The following is a 9,658-nucleotide window of genomic DNA, read 5'->3' as shown; positions in this document are numbered from 1 at the left end:
TTTACACAAAGAGACACTAAAATAAATATATATAATAATTAACTGAAGTTCGGAGAACTAGCATTTTATTTAGTGGCAAAGATAATATTTTCTATGCGGAAGGTCGTATGTTCGAAATTCGAATGAAAGAATCTGTTATGGATATTAAATAGTTAGGTGACTTAACCTCCAACCTTTATTTTAAGTCTTTAAGATAGAATCAACATTTGATCTAGTGACAAAAACATTGCTCTTTGTGTGTGAGGTCGCAAGTTCAAAATCTGAAGAGAAAAATCCCTTGTGGATATTATATAGTACAACTTGACCTCCAAGCTTTTACTAAAAAATGTCCTTATTTAGAAAAAATAATAATTAATTGTTCATGAAATTAAATTATGTTATTGTTTTTTCTGTTTATGTGTTTGACATTAATAAAATATATAATAGAGAATTGATTTTGATGATTAAGTTGCACATTCTCAATATCTCAAGTTGGATCAGCGATTTTCAAAGTGACTTAATAATAGTAAAAATATTCAGAAAAATGTAAAATTTGGTCTCCAAGCATATTTTAATATAGAGATTGACTTGAACGGTTCGGATTGACGTTTTGAACTTTGAAAATTAAAAAAAAAATTGGTAGCACCAAAGCTCAGGAACTACCACTTTGATCTTAGCCAACCTCTATATATATATATAATTTTATTTTTTAAATTATTTTGTTCACAAGATAATTTTACACTACCTACTCAATCATCCAGACAAAAAAAATATTTAAAACATTAACTCTTTAATTATATTTTATTATTATTATTATTATTATTATATATACTTTTCTATTTTTTATTACATAATAATTATAATTATTGTGAAGTCCACTCAACAACAACAACAACAACGAATATTGCAACATATACACTTCATATTTAAGTACAGTAATAATTAAAAATTGATGGGCTTTAAAGTAAAATTTTAATTCCTTTCTGTACTTTGTTGTTTTTGGTCAACCCAAGACAAAAGGTTGAGAAAAAAGAAATAGAGAAGAAGCGTGTCATGTGGGCAGCTTAAATGCATGGATTACAATTCAGTGATTGAATCCGAATTATCCCCTGTGACTTATACAGAGATCAGGTGTGCAAAGTTAATTTTTGTTGGTTTTATTTGATTTCTAAGCAGTCACCAAATTTGTGAATTATTTGTGAATTAAATTCAAATAATTCATTTTTTTGGTGATGCCGAACCGAATGCCGAATTTTTCAGTTGACTGAACTTTGACCGAATTAAACCCGAATAATTCGTGAATTTTACGAATTTTTTCATAATTTTTTTTTTTGCTCTCTTGCAGGGCTAAGATCTTTGATCTGAATAATTCCGAATCATTTCTGAATTATATCCGAATTATTTTCGAATCACAAACTTTTGACCTCGCCGAACTGAACATGAATAATTCATTTGTCACTATGCTGATTTTAGGGTTTTTGCTTCTAGTTCGTTTGTCAGTAGGATGCCACACAATCTAACATGTTATGATGGTTTAATTGAATCCAGATTTATGGGTTGGACATGGGAATTTGGGAGCGTAAACTTGCGGTTTCAACCATGCAATTTTTATTGTTTGTAGCTCTCTCCTGCCGTCCTTGATTTTATAAAAAATGTTAATGATTTAAGTTTGGTGTCAGAATGTCATTAATAGACCCTTCTATTTGATTCTCTTTGCTGAGTTGTTAATCAAACCCTAGGCAAGGTATAGCTTCAGCCTTCAGGGGTGTAAACGGATCGGATATTATCCGATTTCATCCGGATCTGAATTCGAAAAATTATCTAAATTATCCGATCTGTATCTGTATCCGAGACTATCCGTGTCTATATCTGTATCCGAAAAATTATAACAGATAAGGATACGGTAAGACTTTTAACTATCCATATCCGACCGTTTACACTCTTAAACCACAACAAATTTACTATATATGACGTAATTAGTGACTAATATTTTAATAATATAATAGATGTTTTGTAACCAACAAACTAATTATGAAAAATATTCGTATTCGATCGATATCGATCCGTATTCAAAAATTATAACATATAAAGATACGGTAAGACCACTATCCGATCCGTAACCGACCGTTTACACCCCTATCTTGCATCTTTTTCTTTTCTAATCGTCATTTCTTAATATTTTTTTTCTTGATAAGTTACATATTTTTGTGGCTGGGGATACAATGACAAATTTACTGTCATTAAATTAATGCATGATAATATTATTTTGTAAATTTATACAAATTACAAAATAAGAAAATTCATGTAAACTTTTGTGGTTTCATTCATTCTATCTTTTCTTATTTCTCTCCATTGCAAATTAAGTCACTTTCTTTTCAAAACATTATTCCAAATCGTTTGTAACATTTTCAGAACAAATCCTTTTTTATGTTACTGACGATTGGGTCCCGCGTTCATAATGAACGATACTATAATTGATATGGTTTTGTTAGGCCAACTAACATTGACTTGAAACAAGCACTACAATACAAACTTGCAACAGAAAATCCCATACTCCTCAACTTGCTTAACTATTTGAAAACTAGTATCATGTTGCAGCAGAGATATAAAATAAAAGAACAGAAGAAATTTCATAAAAAAAATACATATTTTCATAAAAAATTTAGACTAAATAACAAATAATATTTTTATAAAGATATTTACATGTAAATAATATTTCTTAAATGACATATTAAATAATATATTAAATGATATATTTTTTTTAATCTTTGTGACATGTTTTCATAAAAAAAAATCTCAAACAAAATGACAAATAATATTCTTTAAATAATATAAAAATACAAAGAAATGAAGACATAATTAACTAGTCAATTATCAATCAATTCAAAAGTTCTTTAAATGATATTTAGGAAACATAAAGAAATCATAACCAATCAGAAAGATGATACAATTTGTATTTGTAGAGTACTTGTTTGCGATGTGTCTAAATAAATTTAGTCTTGTACAGTAAAAATATATTATAAAAATGCATAGAATAAGAATATTTAATCGGATGACTGATATTCAATCCGAAATTTTATCTTTTTAGTCAAAGACGTTAGCGGCTCTATGTGCTTAATATAATATTGGAGATATCAAACATTTTCTTACACATATTTTATTTTTTTAATAAAGCTAATAAATTTTAAATGAGTTTTAATAAAAAAAAGACAATAAATTGAATAAATTTGTGATTTTTTTAAAATTTAGAAGGATAAATACATAATTTGAAATTTTTTGAGGGATATACATGAAAATCCTACTCTTTTTGTGATTTTGTCCGTCTTGTTTTTTGAAAGTGTCACCTTGGTTTCAAAAATTGAGGAAGAGAAATATAGGAAGCGTAGTGCCCACGTGAATGTCTGCCAAACAAACATTCACTTGAATATCGAGTTCTCTCTCTCTCTCTATAAAGTTATTGATAGGGTTTGGTTTTGCATTATTTTACAGAACACAAAACAGCCTCTCATTAATTAGCCCTTCTCCCCATGCTATATGTCACAATTTTGGAGATTGATAGGATTAGGAGGGAATCATTTCAGGACTTGGTCAATGTGACAATTTAATTTGTTGATGCTTTGCTCTCATAGAATTTAATACACTCAATTTGACGTAGAACATAATACTTGATGTTCCATAAAGATAATTGAGATTTAAAGTAAAAAATTATTATACATTTTTAATCATTAGAATAACTATTAATAATTATAAATTTAATCAATTGTGGGGTTGAGCTTCAAGATTTGCAAGACATATCAAGTTATTAATTATTTTCATTGAAGGGGCAGATTCAGGATTTTTGTGGGGTTGGGGGAGCAAAATAATATTGAATCGGATTTAAATAGCTAATTGGATTTAAACCCATTAACTAATTGGGTACTCGATAAAAAGTAATGCTTTGACTTATATTTTTCAATGTCCTGACTTGTAATTTCTGATGCTTTAACTTATAATTCTAATTACCAATCATAATTCAAGAAATTTATTTTGATTTTTAACACTAAATTTAACCCGAATTACAAATCAAACATCCAGAGGGACAAAAAAAATTTCAGGGAGCCAAAGTCGATCAGTATCGATAAATCACCATTAAACTCAAAATCCAGAAGGAGACGGCTGCCCCTCTTGTTACATGCTAGGTCCGCCCCTTATTTTCAATGAATGGACTGTCCAACACTTAATTATTATCAAATTTAATCAATGTGTGAGTATACTTAATTTAATGTAAAATATTAATTATTTTATTATGAAATCATCTATTGAAATTTATATATATTTGTCGTTGTTGTATTTTATTTAATAGTATTTTTTTGTTTAAAATTTTTTCTTTTCAAATAATTTTTTTTATTTTTTTAGCGAAGTTCAGAATATAATTTACATGTAAAGTAGTATTATACTCATTGTTCAGGAGTCAGGATGGCGTCCCTGAGTGACAATCACAATAAATATTGCATACATTAAAAAAAAAATCTCAAAATTCAACTATCTATATTTATAATTTAATATTTATCTTTCCTTCAAAAGAACTTAATGATTTATTATAGTTCAGTTGGCTGATGATGATGCAATTGTACATAAAGTTGATTACAGCTGAAAGCAATTCCAATGTGTATAAACTTTGATTTTCTCCTCCGTGCATGTGCCATGATTATATTATTTGTCATAATTAATTTTAATTTTACACTGCTACACTGTTATCTCCACAGAAAATTCATGCACCATGCATGCCACCTTTACGTGACTTGCTATTTTTTTTTTAAAGGTGGGGATGAGTCAGAAAATATTATAGCATGGGCTAACTTTATCGCAAGACAATAATAATAAAATTTAGAAAATTGTTTTGGCTTTCCGAACCATCATATCCAAACGCATCCTTCAACTAATTTAACGGAAAAATTATTCTAATTTTGTCTAATTTTCATTTTTAGTATTCATATTCAATCTTTTAAAGTTTTGTTTATAATATTTTACAATACAACTTGTAAGCATTTAAACATCTATCTGAAAGTATTTAAATTCTAAATCGGTGTAATTTTAACTCCTAAAAAGAATATATTCATTTACCCACTTTTTTTTTTATTTTTCTCTGATCATTCTCGTCTATTTTCCCGACGATTCGTGATGAATTTTACGATTCTAAAAATACAAATATTTTCTACTCAATTTTCACATTCAAATGAGATCCATAAAGAAATACCCTTGAGTTATTTTTAAGTTTTTTTTAAAAAAGTAAAGCCCATGAGCGTTTTAAATTTTCAAATTTTTAAACCTCAGTCTACAATCATTTAAACTACTATATTCAAGTGTTTAAACCTCTAATGTCGATCATATAGTATCACGCATTTAAACCTCTATATACAACCGTTAAAAGTAGTTGTGTCAAACATTTAAATAGTTTCTATGTCAGGTTTAAAAGGTCGTAGACTGAGGTTTAAAAGCTTGACAATTTAAAGTGCTCATGGGTTTTACTTTAAAAAAAAACGACTTGAAAAAAAAACTTAAAAGTATTCCTTCATGGATATCATTTGAAAAAGAAAATCGAGAAAAAATATTTGTATTTTTGGATTTGCAAACTTTATCACGAATCGTCGGAAAAATGGACGGGAATGATTAGAGAAAAAAAAAAGAGTGGGGGAAATAATCTTTCCTTTTTTTGGCTTGAAGACAAGTAGTAAAGAGTTAAAACCAACTAGATTTAGAATTTAAATTTTGCATATATATAGAAGTTTAAGCGCTTACGAGTAGCATTGTAAAAAGTTATAAACAGTGGATGTGTGCACTGAAAATAAAAGTTAGACATTAAATACTACTTCAGGGGCGTGCTCGGAGATTTATTTGGAGGGCAATTATCATGTTCCTAAAATTTATTAAATTAAGTAAATAAAATATAATTTTAAATTAAGTTTAAAATTGGATGAAAATCTAAAAAAAAAATAATGTTAAGGAACTACAATTAATATAGCAAGAACTAAACGCGACATGTATAAAAATTAAAAGGATTTATTTTTTTACTTTGTCATTTTGTGAAATGATTGTATGTATGTAATTTTTTTTTTTTTTTCAATTTCTATAACATGTCTATGTGTGATTTGTTGAGAGGATTTAATAATCTGTATTGGAAAAAAAAAAGCTTCGTATGATATATAGAAATGGCTGCCTACTGATATATAACTCCTACCTTTATATACTCATGCACTTCACTATTTATTGACATATATACACATCATATATATCCTACTTTCTAATTCTTGTAATATTCAATTGTAAATATTGGGTGTACAAAATCAGTGATTTTATTTATTAAAATTTATAGAACCTTTTTGCAAATGAGGGGAGGGGTAAAAATACCCACAATACAATTTTGACTTTATGAAGCACACTAATTAAATGCAATATTATTTTGACTCTATTATTTATTATTTGTGTGTTGTACGAAGGAAAAACAATGCTATCAGTATTTTTTATCTGTCATGCAGGGGGAATAGCTCCCCTGCTATATACTCTGGTTCTATGGCTTTTTCAGTGCATGAGATTTTAATTTTCTATGCTCTGTCTTATGTAAAAAGATAGGAAAAAAATATTTTCAAGGGTAAGCTCATGCAGAAAATTCAAAACTGAGCATTTCCATGAAAGGTAGTAACAAGGGTAGTATTTATATGCATGGCGCATGTTGGCTTTTTTAGACTTGTTATAAGTGTAAATCAATGCAAAAAAAAAAAAAAAAAATCTTGCTCATGAAAAAAACTCAGATTCTAGTAGTGTTAACTACAAATTTTGTCAAAACCTCAATTGTTCCTGATTTTTCTTTACAAATTAAAAAGTTAATACTTCTTTATTAATGATTGATACTTAAATCATGTTTAATTCACGAAAGTTGAACAAGAATGGAAATGAAAAGTACGAGGGGATAGAAATTAATGAAAATGAAAGTTATTATATTTTTCATTCTCTTCTTGTTGGTTGACCTTGTTTCCTTCCGTTGCATCATAATTTGTGAAATAACGTACAAAAAATGAGTGAGTCTATGGTACTATGCATAACACGATTTGGTTTATAATACAGATTAATATTTTCATTTTCAAAATTATAATGGTCAATCTGAACCGTTCAACATGATTTTCATATGAATACATATTTGCAGACCGAATTTTACATTTTTTAGATTTTTTTTTACTATTTTTAAAGATAGGTAGAAAATCACTGTTTTGGATGGTCCATAATTTTCAAATCAATTAATTTTTACCTATCTTAAAAAATAATAAAAGTTTTCTAAAAAATATAAAATTCGGTTTGCAAGTCCATATTTATATGGGGATCATGTTGAACGGTTTGAATCAATAATTAGGATTTTGAAAACGAAAACATTGATCTGTATTACGGACTAACCCGTGATATGCATAGTACCATAGACTCACTCACAAAAAATATATTTAAGCTTTATAAAATTATTATAACATCCGATAATCTTATGCTCCTAATAAATATACAACAAATTAAAAAAAATGAATTTAGGAAGGTTTCTTTAATTTCCTGATCATTCCACCTCTTTCTCTATTCAAATAATAAAATAATAAAATGCACATTTTTTTGGGTGAAAATCCGTAAGCAATTTCAATAATAGAGAGTTACAAAGTAGCGGTCACATAAAATTAGACAACCAGTGTCTGTGAAAATCACACAGCTAATTAAAACAAAAAACGCACAGGGGTAAGTGCATCCAGGATGCAAATTGATTAGTCCTGCTTGATGAGAGTGATAGGAGCCTAGCGATAGTTCCTCTGTACGCATAGCACAGCCGAGAAAGCACTGAATCCAAACCAGACCGGGAACTGACTCGACCGGACCAAGACAGTCACCCATCAGCTGAGAATGCACTGAATCAAACCAGACTGTGAACTGAATCAACCAGTCTAGGGCAATCACCTTGAAACAGAAGGCACTGAATCAAACCAGACTGGGAACTGAATCAACCAATCTAGGACAGTCATCTTGAAACAGAAAGAGAAGAAGAAGAAGCCAAAATAGCACTAAACAACACATAACATCATCATAACAAAAACTAACATTTATTCTACTATATAGTACGTAAAGATATGCATAACTCATTCCACCCACTCTTCCATTGTCAAAGAGGAGAAGAAGAGCTCAAGAAAACGGAAGAAAAAGTGAACTGCTGATAGTAGAGCAGAAACCCCTAGCGATGAGCAGTGACCAGATTCATTAATCGGAAGCAAAATCGATAAATAGATCCACCAGATAGAAACACTTGTTCGGATGGATAGAAAGATGGATATAGAGAAGTGGAGGACAGAGAGAGAATCCGGCGGAAGGGTTTCGCCCAAGGCGAAATTTTATCACCGCTTAAGCGGCACCGCTTTTTAATAAAATGCACATTGACATGCATCTAGTTACATCACTATTTTATTGTGCAACAAAATTTATTAACATATTTCTGCAATTTCTATTTTGAAAATATTTACATTTTTATTTTCAGATGTAGAGGAGGATTTGGTGCTTTTATCATTTTGCACTTTTAATTAGGGTTACTAATTAACTGCTTCTTTGGATGAGTTGGTTATTTTGGGCTTGCTTATTGCTCAATGGTTCCACATGTCACAGCACAAATAAATGGTTTAAAATTCTAGTTCTTCCATGCTATATTTGTTTTTCTCAAAAAAAATATATTAATATATACCACAATCATTACATACCAAGAACTAGTCTTTAATCTTTTAGTCTAGTGACAAAGACAATATTTTCCTTGTGAAAGATCGCTTATTTCAAAACCTAAATGAGGGATCCCTTATGAATATTAATTAATTCAGTTGGTTGACTTGACCCCAACTTTACATTAAAAAAAAAAAAATCATCACATGCCTTCAGATAACTTGTTTCTATTTATCTTTTTTACCTGGCCTGAATTTAGTACATGATTTACATTTTACATAAAATTGATTGGAACTTGGAATATTGTTAATAGCTGGTTTAGTACTGACAAGGATTGTTAGATCTGATAGGTACACTGTGTTGATGTCCACCAACACAGTAAACCAATTATTTTGTTTGTTTGTTTTGAAGTAGTTTTTAGACTGATTTGAGATATATAGTCAGGATTGTCTAATAATTTTGTCGTCAAGGATCTAGTTAGAAATCCTATCTTATATATATAGCCAGAGAGAGTTGAGCTACGGTACATGTTAGATCTGAAAAACAGTGATTTTTAAAATTAAAAAAAAAATAGTAAAAAAAATTTTCAAAAATTATAAAATTTGATATCCAAGCACAATTTAATATGAATATCAACTTGAACAGTTCGGATTGACGTTTTGAACTTTGAAATTGATGATATAGACGTGAAGTAAAACACTCGCTTTACTTCACGAAGTACCATAGGACAACTCTCTCTCTCTCTCTCTCTCTATATATATATATATATATAAGATAGAGTGAGTCTATGGTACTATGCATATTACGATTTGTTACCGTGCTACGGCTCTATATTCGAGTTTTCAAATCCTAACAGTCGATCCGAACCGTTCATCTTGTTCTCCATATTAATATGTGTTTGGAGACCAAATTTTACATTTTTTGAAATTTTTTTACTATTTTTGTAGATTTATTGAAAATCACTGTTTTTGGA

Source organism: Carex rostrata, chromosome 21 (genome assembly GCF_964058835.1).
Source record: "Carex rostrata chromosome 21, lpCarRost1.2, whole genome shotgun sequence".
NCBI lineage: Eukaryota > Viridiplantae > Streptophyta > Magnoliopsida > Poales > Cyperaceae > Carex > Carex rostrata.
The sequence above is the reverse complement of the archived record's forward strand: the minus strand, read 5'-3'. Positions refer to the sequence as shown.